Source organism: Pinus tabuliformis, chromosome 2_2 (assembly GCF_031772625.1).
Source record: "Pinus tabuliformis cultivar Carrire ecotype Pingquan chromosome 2_2, CPIR1, whole genome shotgun sequence".
Classification (NCBI taxonomy): Eukaryota; Viridiplantae; Streptophyta; class Pinopsida; order Pinales; family Pinaceae; genus Pinus; species Pinus tabuliformis.
Genome location: NC_142300.1, coordinates 904,895,663 through 904,921,342, shown reverse-complemented (window position 1 = coordinate 904,921,342; position 25,680 = coordinate 904,895,663).

The following is a 25,680-nucleotide window of genomic DNA, read 5'->3' as shown; positions in this document are numbered from 1 at the left end:
CTTCTTACGAAATTTCAATATGATGCTCAAAACAAAAGTTATGGTGATTTGCCCTAGGTCACCTGTTTAGAATGTAATTCGGGAGTCTGCAAAAACCCTAACTTTCTCAGATCATATCTCCACAAATATAGCGAGACAAGCTCTCAAATTCGGACCCGAAGTTTAGAATGATTTCGGCTCAAATAGTTTTTCTTTTGTAGCTTCTGAAACGTCGCAGAAAACAAGTTATAGCAAAAATTCCAGGATGACCTGTTTGGATCAATGAAACCCTAGAATCCAAAGCTCTGATACCAAATGTTATGAAACCAGCGCACAAAAAGATAGAAAAGATAGATGAACGCCTTATAAATAAGCCTCTTCAAGGGGGAAACCTCCTTTACATTACACAAATGAACAATTATTGGATGATTCAAATGATTAAACCTCCCTTCTGTATATAGGAGTCTAAGGGGTCATAATATAATCAAGTTGACATAACAGTAATAACATAAGGGCACAAAAATAACAATAGTGGGTTTCTATGGGGCATACTAATAACAATATGGGGACAATAGGGCACAATAATAACAATAAGGGATACAATGATAATATTAATGGGGGAATCACTAGTATTATAGGGGCCTAACATAGTGTGAGGTTTTTAGCTGAGGCTTTCCCCAAAGTATTTTCATGTGTATTGTGCCATTGATTCTTCTTCTTATGGTTATATTGTTCAACTTGATCTTTAAGCTTCCGCAAATTGATAGTAGAAGTAGGTTACAGTATTCTCCTTTGATTTATATTGCATTATTGGGTTGACATATCATAGATTCTCTACATATAATAAGAAACATCCATATCAACAGGTGAATGAGAATCATCTACATCACCTCTATTTTTCCTTGTTGAATTTCTTGTTCTTGTCTTTCCAACCTCATCAGGATGAACACTTTCAAGTGTCTTTGTTAGCCACTAGACATTCCTTTGATAGATTTTATCAAGGCATCATACTCCTTTTGCATTGCTTCTTTCCATTCATCATGAGAAGCGACTTCTTTGAAGGAAGTTGGTTCAAAATCTGTAGACAAATTCAGTTCACAATCATAATAAACATCCATATCAACAAGTGAATCATAATCATCTACATCACCTCCATTTTTCTTGGTTCAGTTTCTTGTTCCTGTCTTTCCAACCTCATCAAGATGAACACTTTCAAGTGTCTTTGTAAACCACTAGACATTCCTTTGATAGCTTTTATCAAGGCATCATACTCCTTTTGCATCACTTCTTTCCATTCATCATGAGAAGCGGCTTCTTTGAAGGATTTTGGTTCAAAATTTGTAGACAAATTAAATTCACAATCATAAGAAACATCCATATCAACAGGTGAATCATAATCATTTACATCACCTCCATTTTGCCTGGTTGACATTCTTGTTCATGTTTTTCCAACCTCATCAGGATGAACACATTCAAGTGTCTTTGTCAGCCAATAGACATTCCTCTGATAACTTTTATCAAGGCATCATACTCCTTTTGCATCACTTCTTTCTATTCATCATGAGAAGCGACTTCTTTGAAGGAAGTTGGTTCAAAATCTATAGACAAATTCAGTTCACCATCATAAGAAACATCCATATCAACAGGTGAATCAGAATCATCTACATCACCTCCATTTTGCCTCGTTGAATTTCTTGTTCCTGTCTTTCCAACATCCTTAGGAGGCAAATCCTCAAATGAATTGTGTTTATTCATTAAGATTGCTCATGGCTATACACGTGAGGGAGTGACTCTTTGGCTTCACCTCCCGATGACTTTTTATTTTCCATTATTTACTATTTACATAATTTACAAGTGTTCACCCAATCCCAATGATTAGGTGTCAACAATTATTTTAGCAATGAAACCATTTTGCAATTATAATATGTGATATTCCTAAGGTGAAAATTTGTGTTTCAATGTATTTTACAATTTATAGAATCCAAAAAACAAGATCTATTTGATATGATCAAATTCTATTGATTTTTATTTTGAATATCGTGAACTTATGGAATGTGTTTACACGTTAATTATATCATAAATGCTACTCTTTCCTACCCTATTGCCTTAAGGCGTTTCTTTTGCAACATGTGGCGGAATTGCTATTATTATTTGTTGATAATAATTTAAGGTGCTCCCATGAATTGCTATTAACATCTTAATTGTATTGTAAATTGAAGAGACTGTATTTAGAATTATAAAATTGATGTTCTATATGAACTACTTATTAAAATAAATATTTTTAAATGATATATATATATATATATATATATATATATATATATATATATATGATCATTTGATTTTTTAATTGTTATATAGATATGTATATATTAATAGTAAATAGTGTTATAATTTTTGGTTACATTATTAACTTTTAAATATGTTTGTGCTATGAATAATATATTTAAAATAACATAAAATGATTTACACATTATATGATATCAATAGTAATATTTTTACATGCTATATGTCAATTTCATATTAAGGATAGAGTAATGAAGAAAATTGCATATCACTTTCATACTAGAAATTATTATTATTATTATTTTACTTTTAATTTCTTTATCAATTTATTTAAAGCTAATGTAAAATTGAAGTATTTTATATATGGTTGACATTGATTTTTTTTGTTATTATTATTTTTTAATTTGGTTTTTTTTTTTTGCTTGTTAAGACTAACCTACACACCCACGGGAATTTGAACTGGTGACCTATCACAAGGAGTGCCTTAACAGCGCACCCATTCACCGTCAATCCAAAGCCCCATGGGCATTTTTTAATTTGTTAATATAAATATTATTTTATTATTTTTAAATATAGCAATACATGACAATAGCTCTCTCATACTAAGTTGTAAAGCGTAATCCAAAAAATACCAAATTTCTAATATTAAAATTTTTAAATAAATAAATCTGTTTAATATATTAAAAACATGAAATATAATTTTTTTTAAATTATCAATTATTTTAATTTTGAATATAAAAATGGAGAAACTCCCCAAAATATTTATACATTTTAAAATATATATTTTTAAAATATCATCCATTCAAGCATTATACCACATTATTATAAAGGATACAATTCCATGAAATCTAGTACTTGAAAAAGAGTGTACATTGTCTTAGTTTTCAATATACATTTTATGATAACAATGTCATGGAAGAATTTATACTACCTTTTAGGTCAATTCGGAAGTCGGTACACTCCATAAAATGTTCATTTTTTTGGAGGTACCATCCATTGCCAAGCTTTATTCCACATAATTATAAAAAATACAACTCCATTAAATCCAATCCCTAGTCCCAACCCTAATGCAATTAATGAGACATGTTCATCCACTTGATTTAGTCATCCATATCTTTAGTAACATTGACACAAGTTGCAACATATCTTTCTTTATCATTCTCTATTTTCTTGCATGGTTGTAAATGATAACCACATAGTCACTTATTCCCTTGAAAACAGGTCATGTTGAAAGTGTCAAATTTTGTTCCTTGTGGGATTTTCTCACTCAATCTCTTATATGACACATTTAAAGATGCCAAGTTGGTTAATTTAGAGAGTCCTTTAGGAATATCTCCACTCAGATTATTTCTAGCCAAGTCTAGCTGCTCCAAACTAGATATCTCACTAAGAGATGCAAAATTTTTCCCTTCCAAATGGTTTCCAGATAAATGCAACAACCTCAAGCTACTCAAATTCCCTATACTTAAGGGTATTTTGACAATAAAATTGTTGTTAGACAAGTCCAATATGGTGTTTGCCAACAACACATATGTTATATTACACTCAACTCCCTTGATGTCAATCTGCACACTCATATAATGTACTATCACTTGGAAAAATTAAGGGTTGGAGGATACTAAGTTGTTGAAGTCTCCCAAGATTAAGTGGTAAAATTCCACTAAAATTATTATTGAATAAATCCAACTACTTTAATTGAGATAAATTTATGATGCATTCAGAAATACCACCCTCAAATTTATTATAACACCCCCAAATTTATTATAACTAACACTTAAAACTCTTTAACTTCTGAAAAGTTGCTAGATATTTGGGAAGCTTACCTGTAAATCCATTTTTCCTCAAATTCAATAGTCGAAGCTTACCTGTAAATCCATTTTTGCTAGGGGAAAGAGTACCTTTGAGAGTTAGTCCCTGGAAGGATTAGTGCAACCACTCTATTAGTGTGGTTACTGCAAGAAACACCTGTTTATGAGTAAACCTTCTCTGAATTCTTAGTTGTCCAGTCTTAGTTGTCAGCTAGACAAAAATCTAATGTGATTGCCTCCCTAAACGACAAAAGCGCTTCCGCATCCATTTTATCCCCAGATGATGCCAATTGATTCCCGACTCCTGCAAGTGCAAGGTGCATTCTTTTGAAACAAAATGATGGGGCCGAAGAGACATAATTATAAAATCTTGAATAAGTTTAAAGTATTGTTTACCAGTCATGTTAAATAAATTTATGCTGGTCTACAAAATTTAATTATAATCATTTAAATTCAAAATTATATTTTACATAGTTCTTAAGTTATGTTGTTATGTTCTATGCAACATATCGCAAAGAACTTTCAATGAAAATGGAACTAGTATGTTCTTTGAACTTGGCTTGTTATAAATATGTTGTGTGTTTGGAATGAATATATCATATATAAAAAGTGCAATAAAATTCAATTCAAAATCATATATAAAAGTGTGATAAAATTCAATTATATTATAAGTGTATAAAATGTAGTTTTATATTTTATATAATATTTATTTTTGTTAAATTTGAAAGTGTATGGTTTCAAAATGACTGTATATAAAAATATAAATGTTATTTATGTTATGTCTTGTCACAAGGTGTTTCAAGGGAAAATAATATTGTTGATGGTGGAAAATAGTCTAGATTTATCAAAATGTCAACAATTATCATTGTTAAGTTCAAGACAACTAAAATAAATTAAACTACTAAAAGTAAAAGACATGCGTTGAATGGTTAATATAACATCAAGAATCAAATTAAGTAACTAGGGTCAGATCCTAAGCACTGGTCCCTATTGGTGTTGGAGGTTTCAAACCACATTTGGAGATGGCCGTCTATGTGAACATGCCGAGCATCCAAACTAGAAGATAAGAGCATTAATGACATTAAACAAATGCATTTCATTTATGGAAGATATTATATTGTTGCAGTCTTCTTGTTTTTCTGTCATGACCCTTCCCAAGAGTGTCTTCATTTGCAAGTGGATGGTAATAGAGTTCAAATATTGGTTTAGTCTTCTCCAAGTATGTCCATGGTCAAGAACCCAATTAGCTACTTCAACTTGAATTTCAGAGTCTAAGTAGGCTTGGTAGTCATTAGTGGCCAATGCTTCAAGTTGATGAATTTCTTGTTGGATTTCCAGAGGAGTGGAAGAGAAAAAATGGTTGTTGCATCTTGAGCTTGGGAGTGGGCTTATGCGTAAGCCCTGAGTACCTCTACCACCAGATCCCGGGGTGGAAATGCATCCTCTTTTAGGGCATGCTACTCCAAGTTACCAAGAATCAAGATAAAAATATCACCCAGAAAACCCGAAAACTAGGGGGAATGTAAATTAGAGAACCAAATAGAAATAAAGCCCAAGAAAAATTGGATTTCCAAGGAAGTTTGTATCAGCTTATTTTTAGATGGAGTGACTGATGGGAGGTGAATAAAGGACTTCGAGCAGGGTTCAACCGTCCACAAAAGGATAAGGAGACCAAAACCAATGCTCACCCCCACTGTGCTATGAGCACTACAAACCAGCAATCGCCTAACATAAGCTAAACCATTAAAAAAGTCGACAAAGAAAAATAAATTGAACATAAGATGAATTACCCAGTGTTGGCTGGCCCACCGAGATTGAACTTGCATTGCTATGAAGATCAGTTAATGGTTGTCACCACCCTTCCTTGCTTGAGCTATTGCAGTAATTTCCACAAATGTCCCAAAGAGCTCCTCCATTGTTGTTCTTGGACTTTCACCCGCGTTCTTTCTCAACATCTAGTGCATGCATTGGAGATTAAAATCCCTAGAGTATAAACCTCCAAGAATTACCATGTATGCTAGGCCTTGGCCATGGAAATAAAACGTCCTATGCACCAGAGTGGAAAAATACAACTTTCAACACAACATTGAACCATAGTTGTTCGGTTCAAGTCCCACACAACTTGTTTGACAGGGGAATTTCCCCACCTATGGTGGGGGACGTCAGAGGTGCACTATTTAAACACGAAATGAAGGTCTCCCAGCCAAGAGTGTTCAAACAGAGAGTAGTTTACCATGTGATTATGGAAGGAGGTAATAATTGTTTTCATATGTAAATTCATGGGATGGCCTGACTACACTTGCCCCCCACACCTCCCCCTCGTTAAATGTGATGTGAGGCGGGTTCCTCCCCCCACCACCCTTCTTCTATTGTATATAATTCCAACATCTCGATTGGGGACAATTTTTCATGGTATAAGATGATTGGGAGTTGTTGTTTAGTCAATTTAGTATGTCCTAAATTGCTACATTATTTATCAATCCGGGAGTCGTAAACTGATGAAGTGTGGCGCACTATATGTGCAAGACAACCTCTTTCTTATCTTTTTGTCAATTTTATCTTGTTTTTGGGGTTTTATCTTGGTTTGTCTCCTAATGCAAATAATAATCCTATTCCTAAGTCTGAAGAATGCTTTAGAAGGCAAGTTTGGGTATAGATTTTAAGGCAATTATGTCCTTTATAATGACTTCCAGAACTTAACACTTCAGAAGATATCAAAACAGTCTTAGCAATGAAATTGATTCTTTGAACAAAAATGCAATGTGCAGCTAAACAAGAAATGTAAATGTGCAGCTACTTGAATCAAACAAATGATGAACTACTGATCATGAAATTTTCTATCTCTGCTGCTCATCTAAATACATAAATAAAAGTTAAGCTATTGCACTCAAACAAATTGAAAACTACAAGCTAATAAAAGTAAAATCAAATCACATCATTCATAGTCCGATAGCTCGCCATGTAGTCTAAGCTATGGCTTTAGGAGATAACGTCAATGATATGAGCAATTTGATATCTAATTGCAGAAAAGTAAAACTAAAATCAAATTACATCATTCATAGTCCGATAGCTCACCATGTACTCGAAGCTATGGCTTTAGGAGATAACGTCAATGATATGAGCAAGTTGATATCTAATTTGCAGAAAAGTAAAGCTAGAACCAAATTACATCATTCATAGTCCGAAAGCTCGCCAGGTAGTCTAAGCTATGGCTTTAGGAGATAACGTCAATTATATGAGCAATCTGATATTTAAACTAACTAATAAAGCAAGTAAATAAAACTGAAATCAAAGCATAACTGGAATTAAAAAAAATAAGAAAAGAAAAGTCAGCAGAGAGGCTAATTTCATGTCACTAGTTATTGCAAATATTGTATGAAAATGCCCGGGCCTACTCTATCTTGAAACACACACACACTGATAAGCGTTATCAACAATATACATAGCTGAAAAATCATGTACAGAAATGAAATGTTAATACCATAACAAATGAAATATACGCAGGTGGATAACTATGGAATATGTGCAATGGAAATAAGGAAACAATGCATAAAACTTTACAGCAACAAGGAAAACGAAACCTCAGCGTGCAGGGGCCCTCTGCACAGCCTTGGTCAACAGGCTATCAATCCAAAATTATGCTCACGCAATCATGTAGAAACAGAGTCTTCTTTTATAATTCAAAACACAGTTACAACAACAAGACTAGTGTCACGGCACAGTGAACTTTGAACAACAAAATTACATTAACCAAAGACTAACTCTATGCGCTTGGAAACGCATTATTTATAACAAAATCTTCATAACTGTTTTTCTGTGAAACTACGTCAATAGAAGACACGTAAAAGACAACGTTCATGGATTTAGCATAATGGTTGCCGAGATTATTAAATCTATCAACTGTGGCTATTGGATTCACAGTGTGGGGCAGTCTACAGGTGGCAACATGATCCCAGGGATCTAGGAACGCCCACGCATCCTTCAGAATCCTTCACGTGTTTGCAAACAGAGTCCGGCTGCCGTAGGACTCTTACGTTGGACCACCGTTTGACCACCGTTGACCACAGCTTTCCTTGATGAATCTGGCTGAACCAATAGGACCCGATCCATGTCTAGGTCGTTTCCAACTTGCCCATGTGGCTTGTTTTTCCTGATGACACCTGCAACCTAGGTTTTAACAAAAACAACTACGGAAAGTTGAATCAGCTACGGAAAGTGACTAGATTCCGCAGCTAATGAGCAAAAATCTAGTTCAAATAGCAAACACAAAAAAATAGTTAGAAAACCATTTCAATTCTCTTTTAGAATCAATATGCAATGATTTCGATAGCTTGGGAGGTCCAGGTGAGTGAAAAAAGTCTAGGAAAGTGTGTAGGAGAGATGCAAATTCAGGGCTCAACATACCCCCACTGTGAAGGTGTTGCATGTCCCCATGCAACCAAAACTTTGACCATTCTCCCTTTAGTTCATGTGTTCTGAGACCTCTGCCAACACATCCAGCCTTCTTTTCTTCTTTCTTGGGACCACTGTCATCCTCGGCTTCCTCATTAAGTATCTGAATTTGAGGTTGATAAGAGCTCTGCTCAACCTCCTGCTCTTTTTCTTCAATTTCCTATTCTTCTTCTGCCACAACCCAAGATGTAACATGGTGTTGTCATGAATGATTTTATCCAATCTTCTTTGTTCCCTCAATGTTTCATTTTCATTTTTAATGTGTATATCTAAGACCTCCAGTTCAAAAACTTCCTCCTTCAGTGATTGGATTAAAGCTTCTTGTGCTGTGTGAGGCTGGTTAGATGAAGTGCCTGGATTTGTGGCTATTTTCTCCAAGGATTCTATATAATCATACATTTCTTGTTGGTTCGGGTCTACCTCAGGTGTAGTATTTCTTGGGCTGACCCCAAAATCCTGTTGAGAAGGACTCATCTCAAAATCTGGCCGAGAGGGACTCATGTCAAAATCTGGCTGAGAAATAGGAGTATGGTGTGGGCTACGGTCAGGAGAGATTGTTGGAGGCTTTTCTGGTGTTTCCCCTCCTAAGTCAATAAAGTGGGGCCCTTTAGTTTGTACTGTCCTCAATTTCCCTTTAAGCCTGGAGCTTCTCCTTAAATTTTGTGAGTTAGTGTCTTCTTTTCCCACACTTTGTTTTTCTTTCCCTTTCCTCTTTGTTGCAGCTGACTGTTCCTGAAGGAAAACTAGTCTTTCAGATTGTATTTGGTGGTCTTCTTCTGAGGAAGGTTCTGGGGTTTGATAGACAGCCTCAATATTTCTTTTCCCTTTTGATTTTCTTGGCTTCCTAACCTCAGTTATTTCCTTCTTACTTTTATACAACTCCTCTTCTTGATTGGTTTCTTTAGCTATGTTAGTAGGAGTGTCTTGAATTCTCATATTTGTTTTCTTCCTCCTACTTTTCCTAGCTAAGCTGCTCTCGGGTGTGTCAGGTGGATCTTGAAAGAAGTTTCTAACCAAAAACTGTTCCCAGGTGTCCTTCTTTTCTTTTAACTGTTGCTCAATCAAAATTTTCACAAGGCTGTGATGGTACAGGTGGGGTTCTATGTCCCCATGATTCTTTTGGACAGTTATGGACATCTTTTTCAAGCTATTTAACAAAAAGTAAGGCAAATTAATGGCTTGATTTTCTAGAAAATTCATCAGCAACCGGGTGTGGTACATATACATGGACCCCAACCGTCCCTCACATGTAATGAACTTTTGGATAATCAACAATAGATTGGCCCATTTTTCTTCTAAAGCAGAGACAGGGATACCACGTTTAAAAATAGTTACATCCATACCTTGATTGCGTAGAATAACCCTCCAGGCCTTCTCATTAAAACTCTTGTTTTTGAACCAGCGTTCTCCCTCCTATGGGAGTTCCGTTGCAGTTGCTATAGATGCCTCTATGACAGAAAATGTAAGGTCTCCAACTTCCACCTCCAGGCCATTAAAAGACCTCGCAAAAGTCTTCATAATTTCATTATTGTAGCCCTTGAATTTCTAGATGAACCGTAGCCACCGTGCCTTCTTCAGTATGCTTTTCAATTGCAGGTATCCTTCCATGAACTTGGGCCCTTTCGGTTCTGGTCTCAACAAAAGACCAATTCTTTCCTCCTGTCTTAAAATACGTCTGCGTGAGTGAGGGATTAACGGAGGTGAGATGACTGGATTAGCGGGGAATGGACAAGGTTTATGGAGAAAAAACTAGTGACTGTAAATGGAAAACAGAGAACAGGTAGCGGGAGTGAGTTCACGGAGCGGAGCGGAGGCTTATGTGAACAGGGTAGAAATGCAAATGTGACTTCAATAGAATAGTAGGGGAGTAAAGTGAGCCCGACAGAGTTTTAAACTGGATGGATGTGGAGTAGACGTTAACATGCTCAAGAAATGGCTGCGGAATTTGTGCGGTGGAGAAGAGTCGTGATCAAAACAATTACGTCCCCATAATTACCCGGTTTAACAGGTGGAGTGTCAAAGTACAATCAAACATGAGTTAAATCCAGAGGCTGATCATGAGGCCGTTTAGAAATTAATGCAAGGTTCGTGGAGGAATCGTGAAAATATCGTGGAGCGGTTATGGACACTATCAATTCCAATCATTGCATATAATAGATCCGTGGTTTCATAACTATATAAAATGTGATCTAAATGCTATTTGAAATAAATCTTACTCATACCTTGGAATTTTTGCCACCTTTCGTCCATTAACCTTTGATCAGCCGCTCCCTATTGATGCTCTTTGGTGCCTTATGTCTTCAAAATATATTCTTGACCATACCTGCATTTGATTCTTATTATTTCTTTTGGCTAACCTCTGACTGTCAGTGCTGAATAACAGAGTGTTAGCTGCGGAATCAACTTCTAGCTGTGGAAACTGGAATCAGCTGCGGAAACTGACACAATGCACATATGACTAAATGGAGATGGATGAGAATGAATGATGACTGAGTGGACATGAAAGGAATTTTATTGATGAAATGAGATGATGAAATGAAATGATATGAGGTGGAATGAAGTGAAATGACATGAAACCATGAGGAAAGATTTTTTTTTTTTTTGGAAAATATAGGGCATTAGAAGTTTCTGATTTTCACCCTATATTTTCTATATAAGACTGCCAATCAATGATTGGTTTTCAGGCTTATACACATTTTTTTTTTTTTTTAACAGAAAAGAACAAGAACTAGGCTGGTGGAGAAGAAGGATTCTTCTGCACCAGCCTTATTGCAGAATTGTCTTGAAATATTTTGACAAATTCCTCTTTTGAGAGTGGCTTATGATAGATCTTTAATCTGTGGCCATTCACAATAAGAGGAGTTTGATGTTCATCAATGGTTTTAATTCTTACCGCTCCATTGTTAAATACTTTGTCAATCTCATATGGCCCAAGCCAATGAGTCTGAAATTTACCTTTGAAGTCTTTAAACTTGGAATCAAACAGCAATGCCCAATCTCCTTCTTGAAACTTTTTCTCCTTGATGTATTTGTCATGCCACTTAGCTATTTGAGATTGAACTAGATCAGTTCTTAGAATTGCTTCTTGTCTGATCTCATCTAGCTCATTCAACTACTCCATTCTATGCTTTTGGGCTTCTGATAGATCCATTCCCAACTGAACTGCCATCTTGAAAGTTTGAACTTGGAACTCAATGGGGAGCAGGACTTCTTTCCCATAAACAAGTTCATAGGGAGAATGTCCTATTGTATTCCTCCATGTAGTTCTATAGGCCCATAAGGCTTCAGGAAGCCTATCTGCCCAATCTCTTCTGTGTAGATGAACAGTCTTGGTAATGATACCTTCAAGAAGTTTGTTTTTAGACTCCACTTGACCATTTGCTTGCGGATGGTAAGGAGTAGATTTTCTGTACTTGATCTTGTAATCTTCCATCAACTTCTCCACCAGGTTGGATGTGAATTGACCTCCCTGATCTGTCACAATTTCTCTTGGAACACCAAAGCGAGTAAAAATATCCTCATAAAGAAAATTAACAACTGCATGCTCAGTAGCAGAAAATAATGCTTTGGCTTCTACCCATTTAGTGACATAATTAGTACATACCAATATATACTTTCTTTGTTTAGATGGTGGGTTAATAGGTCCAATGAAATCTAAAGCCCATTTTTCAAAAGGTTCGATGAGTACCTGTGGTTGTAATGGCATTTCATTTGAAAGGGTAGGTTTCCCTACTCTTTGGCAGCTGTCACACCTTTTGACATATTGTTTTGCATCTTTGAAGAGGGATGGCCAATAATATCCTTAAGAGAGGATTTTATAGGCTGTCCTTTTGTCAGTAAAGTGTCCATTGCATGGTTCATCATGACATTCTTTGAGGATATCAAGCATTTCATATTTCCTAACACATCTTCTAATCACAAGATCTGGCCCTGTTTTAAACAATTCATTAGAAATCCATGAATATTTTGAACTCTCCTGAATAATCTTTCTTCTTTCACCAGGAAATAAATGTGGAGGTAGTTTCCCTGTAACCAAATAGTTAGCTATATCTGCATACCAGGGAGTCTTAGTAGTTACTGCAAATAAATATTCATCAGGAAACTTGTCCTCTACATGAGAATCTTCTTTAGTATTCTGAATCCTAGACAAGAAATCAGCTACTATATTTTGTTTCCCTGGTCTATCTAACACAGTAATATTGAATTCCTATAAAAGTAGGAGCCACCTTGTAACTTGTCATTAGTAATGGGTTTGTTCATTAGATATCTAATTACAGAATGATCAGTATGAATAAAAGTTTCATAACTTGTTATATAATGTCTAAACTTATCGATTGCATGAACAACAACTAAGAACTCTTTTTCAGTCACAGTATAGTTCAACTTAGTGGGAGTTAAATTTTTACTGGTATAGTAAATGGCATAAGGAACTAAATCTTTTTGTCCCAATACAGCCCCTAGAGCTGTATCTGAAGCATCTGTAGAAATATGGAAAGGGAGTTTCCAATTTGGTCCTCTCAAGATAGGTGCTTAAGATATTCTTGTTTTCAAAGTTTCAAATGTTGATTGGCAATCAGGATCCCATTTGAATTCACAGTCTTTTGTGAGTAGTTTGAAGAGGGGAGATGCTATTTTAGTGAAGTTTTCTGTGAATCTTCTATAATATCCAGTAAATCCCAGAAAACTTCTAACATCTTTTTGACAATTTGGAATAGGCAACTTGGAGATGACTTCAACTTTTGACCTATCGACTTTAATTCTATCCCCTAAAATATGATGTCCTAAAAGAATACCTTCAGTAAACATCATAAAGCATTTTTCATGGCTTAATGAAAGGTTTGTTTCTTTACATCTTATAAGTACTTTTTCCAAATTTTCTAATGCCTCTTCAAACGAATCACCATAAACTGTAAAATCATCCATATAAACCTCTACACAATCATGGATTAGATCAAAAAAGATTCCTAGTACTGCTCTTCGGAATGTTGCGAGTGCATTACATAATCCAAAAGGAAGCACTCGATAAGAAAAAATTCCCCATGGACAGGTAAATGTGGTCTTATCCTGATCTTCAGGTGCTACCTGAATTTGATTATAACCACTAAAACCATCCAGAAATGAAAAGTACTTTTTGCCTGCTAATTTATCTAACACTTGATCGATAAAGGGCAAAGGAAAGTGATCCTTCAAAGTTTCTTTATTCAATTCCCTGTAATCAATGCATACCCTCCATTTATCATTCTTTTTAGGTACTATAACCAAAGGAGAAACCCATCAGATATCTGAAATTGGATAAATGAAGTTTACATTGAGTAGTTTTTGGAGCTCTTCTTTCACTATCTCCCTAAGATTTGGGTTCATCCTTCTCTGAGGTTGTCTGATTGGTCTACTGTTTTCCTCAATATAGATATGATGGATGCAAGTCTTAGGTTCAATACCTTTCATATCAGTATACTCCCATGCAAATGCAGTAGAATGTTTTTGCAATATTTTGGTTAGTTCTTCCTGTTGTGATTTTTCCAAATTTTTGTTGATATTCAATGTTTTACCTGGAAAAATCTCAATGGTAGAACTACCGAAATCTTCCATAGAGTAAAGAGACATTTGTCTTGATGATAAATACTCAATGTCAGAATCTAATTGAAATTGTGTGTGGTCATATTCTGAAGATGTTTCAAAATTTTCTAATGTGTTTAGAATTTGACTATCTTCACTGATTTCAGAAACAGTAAACACAGGTTGTATAATATCTTCATCGTCGACCCATTCATTGTCTCCTACTTCTGTAATTGCCTTTGCTGGAGGATACAAATTGAATTTATTTGTTGAACTACCATCAGAAATGTACATATCTCCAGATCTACAACTAATGAAAGCATCAGCTGTGGCTAGCCAAGGTCTTCCTAAGATGAGTGGGTGTCCTCCTAAATTACTCTTGGGAGTCAAAATCATGAAATATACTGGATATTCCCAAGAATATAAGGAGACTAAAATATCTTCTAGTACACCATCTGGTTTGATTATTGATCTATCTGCGAGTTGCAGTAAGGTAGGTGTAAAGAGAAGATTAGGAAGTTTAAGTTGTTCCATAGTCTGTCTACTCATTATGTTGATAGCAGCCCCTAAGTCAATCAAAGTGTTTGGAATTTCTATCCCATTTATATGTGTCTTGACAATTGGACTACATGGATCCACATATTTCTGCATGGTAATCTTTCCCATCGTGATATCTGCAATTTTCCCTACCAGGTGGATTCTTCTTGTGTCTCTTGGTTTCCTTCCTGGTCTTTTAAGACTCAACTCCTTTATTGTTTTTGCTAGAATAGGAATCTCTCTAATGGCTTGTAGCAAGGGAATATTGATACAGACATTCTTTAATTCATCTAGGAAATCATAGTCAGGCAACAAGATTTGTTTTCCACCCCTTTGTCAATTTGTAATCTTTCAGGGAAAGGAGGCATGGATGAAGATGCAGGTTGCTCAACTATAGGAGTTGTGGGGGTTGACTCTTTTTCTTTTTCTTTTTGAATGATTGGGTTTTGAAGAGATGCTTCCTCAGAACCTTTATTAACTTGAAGAGAATCCTCCTTAGAGGTACCTTGCTCTTGAACATCTATAGAAGGTTTTTCTAAGACTCTACCAGATCTGAGTTGAACATCATTAAGGGGAACAATCATATAGGTAGGAAATTGTTGTCCTTCTATCATGTAAGCATTCTGAGGATTTTTATTGTTGGGATTTGGCAATGGCTGGGCTGGTAGTTGATTTGTCTTTTGTTGGAATGGAAGCAAGAGTTGAGAACTTGAATTTTGTTGAGAAGGTTGTTGTTGTGGAAATGGTAATGAAAGTTGTGGGTTTTGATTTGGAAGTTGTGGAGTTTGTTGATTTTGAAAAGATGGAGGGTATTGATAAAATTGAGCAAATCTCCCATAAGGATTTTGCATCCCTTGTACCCATGATTGGTATGGATTTTGAGGTTGGGGCCAAGGTTGTTGCCAAGAATTCCAATTTGGCGGGGGCTGAAAGTTCATAGGGTTGTTAAATCCTTGATTTTTTTGCCCCTGCCAAGGTCCTCTTGAAACAATATAAAGGGACTCTACTGAATTTGGATCTTCTTGAAAGACAGCTTTGAGCCCAGGAATTGAAGGACAATCCTTGGTCTCATGATTTTCTGAGCAAATCATGCATGTTTCTACAACTTTTGCATCCAAGGGACATTCCCTTAGAGCATGTTTCTTTCTACATTTTGGGAAAAATAAGGCCAAGGCATCAGCTTCTGTTTTCTGCTTGTTTTGAATTTTAAGGGTGTCTAGTTGTTCACTAAGGCTCCCTAGAATATCAGTTTTGAACTCATCAAGCATATTGCCAATCTCTGCCCTACTTACTGAACTAGTTGCAGATTTGTTTGCTCTAATCAGAGAAGGATCTCTAGGCCCTTTTGCAGTTTTAGATTTTCCCCTTGAGAGATGGACACATAGTTCTGCTATGTCACGAAGTGGAAGTTGAGAAATGTCTCCCTTCCCCATCATGTTTAAAATGTCTATCCATTCATCTCTAATGGCTTTCAATAGAAGGGCTTTCAAGGTTTCCTCATCTAAGTTACTCATTTTTGCTCTTTTTAAGTTGTATTGAAATCTTTCAAGTAGATCCTCCAAGTTTTCATCTTCTTTTTGCATCATTTTGAATACCTCATCCTTATGATTGGTGGGCATACAATAATCCAGGTATCTATCCAAAAATGTTTGTTTCATATCATTCCAAGTCCTAATAGACTGAGTGACTAATCCCATGAACCATTTCAAAGCAGCTCCTTTCAATGTTGAAGGAAATAGTTTGAGTTTTTTAGAGTCTTCCATATAGTCATAGGTTCGGCACAAGACTTCAAACTCAAATAGAAATGTTTCGGGATCCTCACTTCTCAACCTATGAAAGTTTGGGAGGACAGATGGTGAAATGTTTTTCATTGTTGTATGAGTTTCCTCATCGGCTATAGGGAATCCAAATGAGTTATCTCCATCCCTGTTTCCCCCGTTGTTACCTCTGCCTCCTCCATTATTTCCTCTACCTCTACCTCTACCCCCTCCTCCAAATCCATCTACTACTTCCTCTGTCATGATATTTTCCTCAGAGTCCTCTGGTTCTTCTATTAATGGTGAATGAGGAAGAGTTTCTCCCTCCTCTTCTTCAGGTGATTCTAATTCTTTGATTACAATATGTCCCCGTGTAGAAGTGAAGAAAGGTTCTTCTCCTAGATCATATTTAGTAGATAGTGTGGGAGAATCTCCTAATTCAGCTGTTGCCCCTTGAATTCCAGGAATCCTAAGGCTAGGAGTATGAGTTGGAGATGATGGAGGTGTATCTTGTCTATGCCTTGAAGTAGCTGGAGTTGTGAAAATCGAACTTTTGGCCCTCGTTATAAACCTTCCCCTAGAATCTCTTGCTCTATGCATGTCATTTTTAAAATTTTTAAATTGGGCTAATAATTCTCTTTTTGATATTCCAGTTCACTCTAGGTGCAAGAAGAGAGCATAATCAAGAAATTATTAAACTAATAACTCTATTTTCTGATCCTCTAGATCACACTAGGTGCAAGAGGAGAGCATACTTCAAGAAGTTATCAATTTTTCCCTTCTTTTTGTTGTTGTTGTTGTTTTTTTTTAAGAGATTGGCTACCTAGTTGCACTTCCCCGGCAACGGTACCAAAATGTTTAGTCAATTTAGTATTTCCTAAATTTCTACATTAATTATCAATCCGGGAGTCGTAAACTGATGAAGTGTGGCGCACTATATGTGCAAGACAACCTCTTTCTTATCTTTTTGTCAATTTTATCTTGTTTTTGGGGTTTTATCTTGGTTTGTCTCCTAATGCAAATAATAATCCTATTCCTAAGTATGAAGAATGCTTTAGAAGGCAAGTTTGGGTATAGATTTTAAGGCAATTATGTCCTTTACAATGTCTTCCAGAACTGAACACTTCAGAAGATATCAAAATAGTCTTAGCAATGAAATTGATTCTTTGAACAAAAATGCAATGTGCAGCGAAACAAGAAATGTAAATGTGCAGCTACTTGAATCAAACAAATGATGAACTACTGATCCTGAAATTTTCTATCTTTACTGCTCATCTAAATACAAAAATAAAAGTTAAGCTATTGCACTCAAACAAATTGAAAACTACAAGCTAATAAAAGTAAAATCAAATCACATCATTCATAGTCCAATAGCTCGCCATGTAGTCTAAGCTATGGCTTTAGGAGATAACGTCAATGATATGAGCAGTTTGATATCTAATTGCAGAAAAGTAAAACTAAAATCAAATTACATCATTCATAGTCCGATAGCTCGCCATGTAGTCTAAGCTATGGCTTTAGGAGATAACGTCAATGATATGAGCAAGTTGATATCTAATTTGCAGAAAAGTAAAGCTAGAATCAAATTACATTATTCATAGTCCGATAGCTCGCCAGGTACTCTAAGCTATGGCTTTAGGAGATAACGTCAATGATATGAGCAATCTGATATTTAAACTAACTAATAAAGCAAGTAAATAAAACTGAAATCAAAGCATAACTGGAATTAAAAAAACTAAGAAAAGCAAAGTCAGCAGAGAGGCTAATTTCATGTCACTAGTTATTGCAAAGATTGTATGAAAATGCCCAGGCGTACTCTATCTTGAAACACACACACACTGATCAACGTTATCAACAATATACATAGCTGAAAAATCATGTACAGAAATGAAATGTTAATATCATAACAAATGAAATATACGCGGGTGGATAACTATGAAATATGTGCAATGGAAATAAGGAAACAATGCATAAAACTTTACAGCAACAAGGAAAATGAAACCTCAGCGTGCAGGGGCCCTTTGCACAGCCTTGGTCAGTAGGCTATCAATCCAAAATTATGCTCACGCAATCATGTAGAAACAAAGTCTTCTTTTATAATTCAAAACACAGTTACAGCAACAAGACTAGTGTCACGACACAGTGAACTTTGAACAACAAAATTGCATTAACCAAAGACTAACTCTATGCGCTTGGAAATGCATTATTTATAACAAAAACTTCATAACTATTTTTCTGTGAAACTACGTCAATAGAAGACACGTAAAAGACAACGTCCATGGATTTAGCATAATGGTTGCCGAGATTATTAAATCTATCAAATGTGGCTATTGGATTCACATCGTGGGGCAGTCTACAGGTGGAAACATGACCCCAGGGATCTAGGAACGACCACGCATCCTTCAGAATCCTTCACGTGTTTGAAAACAAAATCCAGCTGCCATAGGACTCTTACGTTGGACCACCGTTTGACCACCGTTGACCACGACTTTCCTTGATGAATCCGGCTGAACCAATAGGACCTGATCCATGTCCAGGTCATTTCCAACTTGCCCATGTGGCTTGTTTTGCCTGATGACACCTGCAACCTAGAGTTTAACAAAAACAGCTGCGGAAAGTTGAATCAGCTGCGGAAAGTGACTGGATTCCGCAGCTAATGAGCAAAAATCTAGTTCAAACAGCAAACACAAAAACATAGTTAGAAAACCATTTCAATGCTCTTTTAGAATCAATATGCAATGATTTTGATAGCTTGGGAGGTCCAGGTGAGTGGAAAAAGTCTAGGAAAGTGTGTAGGAGAGATGCAAATTCAGGGCTCAACAGTTGTTCCTTCCAATTGGACCATACCTCATTAGATCATGTTGCTACCAATTAGAGTTTTTGGTCCTAACATCCCACATTAGACAAGAAGTAGGTGACCTTGCTACAAGAACATTGAGAGTGTGAGGCAATGACGAAGGGGATAGATTGGTTCAAGCTTTGAATGCATGAGATGAGGATTTATCGAACATCAAAATAATATACTATTTGTCCTTATTTCAACCCCAATATTTCCTCAATTGTTGATGGGGTAAAATTCATAAATAATTGTGAACTACCAATGAGGTCAACACAAATATTTTTTATTGACCTCCAAGGGAAAAAACCTCAACCTTTTCATTGATCATGGATGAGTAAATACCTCAACTTTTTTGTTGATCATTGATGGTATCATTGGATGTCAATAAGATATAACATGTAACTTTTAGTAATATTATTAAATTCGCCAAACACCGATGGTATTTTCGTCCATTGACAAAATTTATCATGTTACCTTTAAAACCTTGCCAAATTTGATGAAAACCCCCCATGGTATTTTTGGTTGTTGGAAAAAAATTGTCATATAACCTTTACAACCTTTCCGAATTCCCCAAATCCCCAATGCAATTTTCTACCATTAGTTAAATTTAATGTGTTACATTTCGAAAGCTTTGACCAACCCATCAATTCACCATGATTTTCTGTGAAATTTAATGTGTTCATTGGTAGATGCTTCACGAATTCTCTTGATCAATGAGGGAGTATATTTTAGCAAGCTTTGTAGAAACTCTTAAGAAGATTGTGTCTATTGAGGATTTCAATGAAATTTGTGAAGTGCACTTTTTGCATTGAGCTCAAGAAATCACAATTGGTTAAAATTCTTGGTCAAAATTCCCTACTTCTTGCATGAGAAAATCCATGAATGTGAGTAGTGATTTGCATCTATATATTCTCATATATGTAATGCATTAAAGAAAATTTATCTCCTGTTAATGGATTATTTCTATTATTACCACATTTAGTTAAGCAACAATATTTCTTACAAGTGTTTACTAAGCCTAAAATTTAATTCCTCCACTTTAGACATCAATTCGTTCTCAAAATATTTTGAAAAAAATGGAGTTATGTACATTCATGCTAAATATATTGTTAGGTTTTACTTATTGATGTAAATCAGGCTTCAATTTCTTTGTCAACCTGAGTAGGTAAACTTAGAGGTGCTATCTAATATATATAGATCTAAAAGGATTTAGTTTCTAAATGATAGCTTAATGTGGAAAAATCAACAATGCTCTTTTACAAGAGGTTTCTCTTTGTCTTTTTAACACTTAAGCATTTACTTAAATGAAACAAATCTAATTGTCTATATGGAAAACAGAGTCCTAATTACTCATCACACAAAACAGTGAATGAAGTATGTAGATTTGGAGATCAACAATAGTGGAACCTCTTACAAGGTTCAGTCAACAAACTACCAATTGAGCTCTGCAACTACAAATCACAACCAATGAACAATGAACTATAGATCGAACTATAAGATAAAAACCATGAAATAGCAAGCACAATTGTCAATTTCAAGATGAATATAAATTGAGGTTTTCTTACAAAACTCTTTCACAATAGATGTGGATCTCTTCAATTAACAATTTCCAATTTTATAAACTTGCGGCATATTAATTGAATGACAATTCTAAGTATCAGATCTATCTATTCAATTGTAAAAGAGAATTCAAGGAAAGGTGTACCAGCTCTGTAGCGGGGACCCTCCACATTTTGCAAGCGCACCTTAGACTAATTAAAATGAAGACAACTACTATATTTGAAACATAAATATGGACTCCAACACTGTATCTCCGTATTCAAGTCTGAAAATCGAAAGTACATAAACTGTGTTCCCAAGTTTTTCATGTATCAACAACTACTAAACTACATAATTTTCCTTTTGAGTTATTTATCCTAAATCTTCACAACAAGAGGAAGCTATTTGTACTCCTCATAATAATAATGAAATCCTAACAATCACGTCAAAGGAGATCGAATTAGTTCAGATCCTCAATTTAAGCAAAATCCCAAAATATCAAAGTTTGTTCACAAAATCTGGAATTTTTGCTAAAATGGCTAGGTTTGAGCAGCATTGACTGACCACCATCCTTGTACATTTAGGATCAAACCCCAGGTCCTTGAATTTTCCAATCTGTCCTGCAACATGTCAAACCATGGAGCCATTACAAGAAGTTACAAAAACTTGTAATTTGTGTATAGTTTACTTTCGAAGTTCTTGCATCCATAATTATTTGAATCAACGTTTCGAGCCATCCACTGCGGCTCATCATCAGGATAGATCAGTAATTGTGTAGGACAGATCTCATTGGACTTGAATAATGCACAGGGAATGGAAGCCGACCTTGTCTATCCCTGTAGCATTTGAGGAATGTGAGATCTGCCCTATTCTTAGCTTTATATGTTCGAATACCCGAACCTCTTGCAATTTCTCCCTTTCGTATAGGGTTTAAATTATAGTTTTGAGGTTTTTGCGATTAATGATTTGTTTCTCGCATCCAGTTTGAATCGACGCTTCGAGCCATCCACTGTGGCTCATCATCAGGATAGATCAGTTATTGATCTATCCTGATGATGAGCCATAGTGGATGACTCGAAACGTCGATTCAAACTGGATGCGAGAAACAAAGCACTAATCGCAGAAGCCTCAAAACAATAATTTCAACCCTATACGAAAGGCAGAAATTGCAAGAGGTTCAGGTATTCAAACATATAAAGCTAAGAACAGGGCAGATCTCACATTCCTCAAACGCTACAGGGATAGACAAGGTCGGCTTCCATTCCCTGTGCATTATTCAAGTCCAATGAGATCTGTCCTACACAATTTCTGATATATCCTGATGATGAGCCACGATGGATGGCTCGAAACGTTGATTCAAACAATTATGGATGCGAGAAATCTGGAAGTAAACTATACACAAAGCACTAATCGCAGAAGCCTCAAAACAATAATTTCAACCCTATACAGAAGGGAGAAATTGCAAGAGGTTCGGGTATTCGAACATATAAGATCTATGATAGCTAAGAACAAGGCAGATCTCACATTCCTCAAACGCTGCAAGGATATACAAGGTCAACTTCCATTCCCTGTGGATTATTCAAGTCCATTGAGATCTGTCCTACACAATTACTGATCTATCCTGATGATGAGCCATGGTGGATGGCTCGAAATGTCGATTCAAACAATTATGGATGTGAGAACTCCAGAAGTAAACTATACAAAAAGCACTAATCGCATAAGCCTCAAAACAATAATTTCAACCCTATATGTAAGGGAGAAATTGCAAGAGGTTCGGGTATTTGAACATATAAGATCTATGATAGCTAAGAACAAGGTAGATCTCACATTCCTCAAACGCTGCAGGGATAGACAAGGTCAGGGATAGACAAGGTCGGCTTCCATTCCCTGTGCATTATTCAAGTCCAATGAGATCCGTCGTACACAATTACTGATCTATCCTGATGATGAGCCACGGTGGATGGCTCGAAACGTCGATTCAAACAATTATGGATGCGAGAACTCCAGAAGTAAACTATACACAAAGCACTAATCGCAGAAGCCTCACAACAATAATTTCAACCCTATATGGAAGGGAGAAATTGCAAGAGGTTCAGGTATTCGAACATATAAGATGTATGATGGCTAAGAACAAGGCAAATCTCACATTCCTCAAACGCTGCAAGGATAGACAAGGTCGGCTTCCATTCCCTATGCATTATTCAAGTCCAATGAGATCTGTCCTACACAATTACTGATCTATCCTGATGATGAGCCACGGTGGATGGCTCGAAATGTCGATTCAAACAATTATGGATGCAAGAACTCCGGAAGTAAACTATACACAAAGCACTAATCACAGAAGCCTCAAAACAATAACTTGTAATTTTCTGGAAATTTCCAATTTCAACACAAAAATTCCTAAAATTATTTCCAATTTGAAATAACATTATATCAATTAGTTTCTAAGGAATATGGAGGAAATTTAAAGGGTAAATAAAGGAAAATGATGAATAAAAGAGGGTTTTTACATAAAATAATCAGTCATAAATTGGTACCAACATATATCAAGCACAAACATAACTATAGGTATTTGCATGAATATGTATATATATTCCATAATCATATAATCAAATTTTCATTATTAGAAAGCTAAATACTACAATTTTTCCTTTGTTCAACAATTAAATGAATAATAAACAAAAGAATAGATGAAACACTTAGTTGAAGTTTCAAGTTGGAAATAAATCTAGGAGGAGCCTTTTGCACCCAACCATAGACTTAGTTGTACATTAGCTTTCTATATATGGCCATGCTCTAGTCAGACCATGATATCACAAGTGGAAAACTGATAACTGATTAGTAATTAGGCTAGGTGAAAGCACTCTCTTCACACATAAGATAAAATTAGGGATCCCCATTCCTAGCAGAGTCTAGGACTCTATGATCTCAAGATGTCTCTCAACTTAGTCAACAAATTAAATAAGTGAATATCTTCACTTCTCTACAGTCCCTCGGTGATTTCCCCACTTCTTTCTTGTCCTACTCAACCAACAAACTTCAAATTGCAACCCACTCTAAGTAGTTAGAGTCTGGGGATATTTTGTAAGTGTTTGATATGCATAATTCATTTTTAGAGAGCCCAAAACAAACCATCATCATTCTAATCTATGATTGGCATTTTTCTAGGCATAGTCAGGCTTTCAAAACACAATTTAAGCACTCAAAAAGATTTAGCCATTATTTCACTCAAAATTGGCAACATTCCACTCATGATTTTCACTACTTAGGTACTTGTATCTCTACTCTCTAGGGTCATGTATTTTTGTGTGTGAATGAATTAATTTATGTGCATCAATCAAGGAATTCCTATTTTTCTTTCATGGGTCTCTGCCCCCTTCTAGAATTTTATATAATCAGTGCAATCTGTTGTTGTACAATCCCACATTTACCTCAGTCTCATTAGAAATCTGTGGGTCAAATTCAAGATACAAGGATTTTACTTTGACCATTCCTTCCATTAAATTTTTAAGCAACATTGTAGCTTCCACCCCAACTTCCATAATTACGAGAGTGATTATTCCAAATACCTAGTCATTGATAATCAACTGGTTCTTGGGACAGAGGGAAATCTCTTAGATTTAAATTCAAATTTCATGGCAAGGCTTTGGTAAAAAAATTCTTGTAACACCCTCATTGTTTTCCTACTCATGGTGTCATAGCACATATTAGTGCTCCTATGTTCCTAGTCGATTATGCCAACATATTTATTAATCAATGATTTATATTACATATACGTTGTTCCAAGATTTATCTATTTTATTTTTGTCACAATAACAACACATCCATGCTAACATAGGCAATAAAATGTCATCAACATAAATAATTATTACAGTTTGACCCAACGATTCAGATAAAGATATTACACACACATGCAGACAATGTGCCATATGAAGCTTCATTGAAATAGAACCATTAAATAAAAAAATTTCATAGAAAAATAGGCAATCTACTCATTTCAAACATTTTAAAATTATATAATATAAAATCAATAAGGTATTTTAAACTTACTTGAAATTCTGTATTTTTTCAATAATAATGAGATCAATATTTGTGTCAAATACTTGTTAAGTTGTTTCTACAGAGGGTTCCTCTAGTTGGACTAGTTGATGTTTGTAGAAAGCAATGTTCTTGCTAGGATCACAAGGCTACCTACAACAGGTGAAGACCCAGAATCATTTATCATAGACAAAAGTAGGGAGAAAGTCGTAGTTGAGGAGGTGAAAGAAAAGTATGGCACACAAAGAGGTGTACATTTTTTCGACATACCAAGCATCAATGATGAAACAATCAGGTTTGTGTACTAGGTCATGGCATACAAACTACTGTGAAAATGTCATAAAGATCAGGTACGAGAAGGAGTGATTGCCACTACAACAAATTGCGTTGTAGGGGTCCAAATGAACTGGGTTGCATTCCTTTTAAACCAATTATTTGTATATTATTGGGAGGAACAAGACAAGAGCGCAAAGCTCCACTATGCATGGCTCCTAATTCTGATTGCTCTAATCACATGGAGGGATCCATAAGAAAAAAAAATTATGGAAATGATGGACAAACCATCCTTGGCACCTCAGTATGCCTCATTATGACATACCACACATAAAATCAGGCAATTGGAAAACAAATTAACTTTATATGTGTACAAGGTGGTGGCCAGGAAAATGGTTTAAAATATGCTACGCACACCACCACATATTATGGAAGTGTTCAACGGGATTGTGCAATTTAAGGTCAACCCACATTTCATGTATATTCAACCAAAGAGGGATCATGTAAATAACTGGATTCAAAGTCACTATAGGCTAACAAAATTAGAATTCAGGAGCATTATCAATGACTGAGAAGTAGAGTGGAAAGTCCTAGTCAAAGAGGTAGAAGAGGTTGA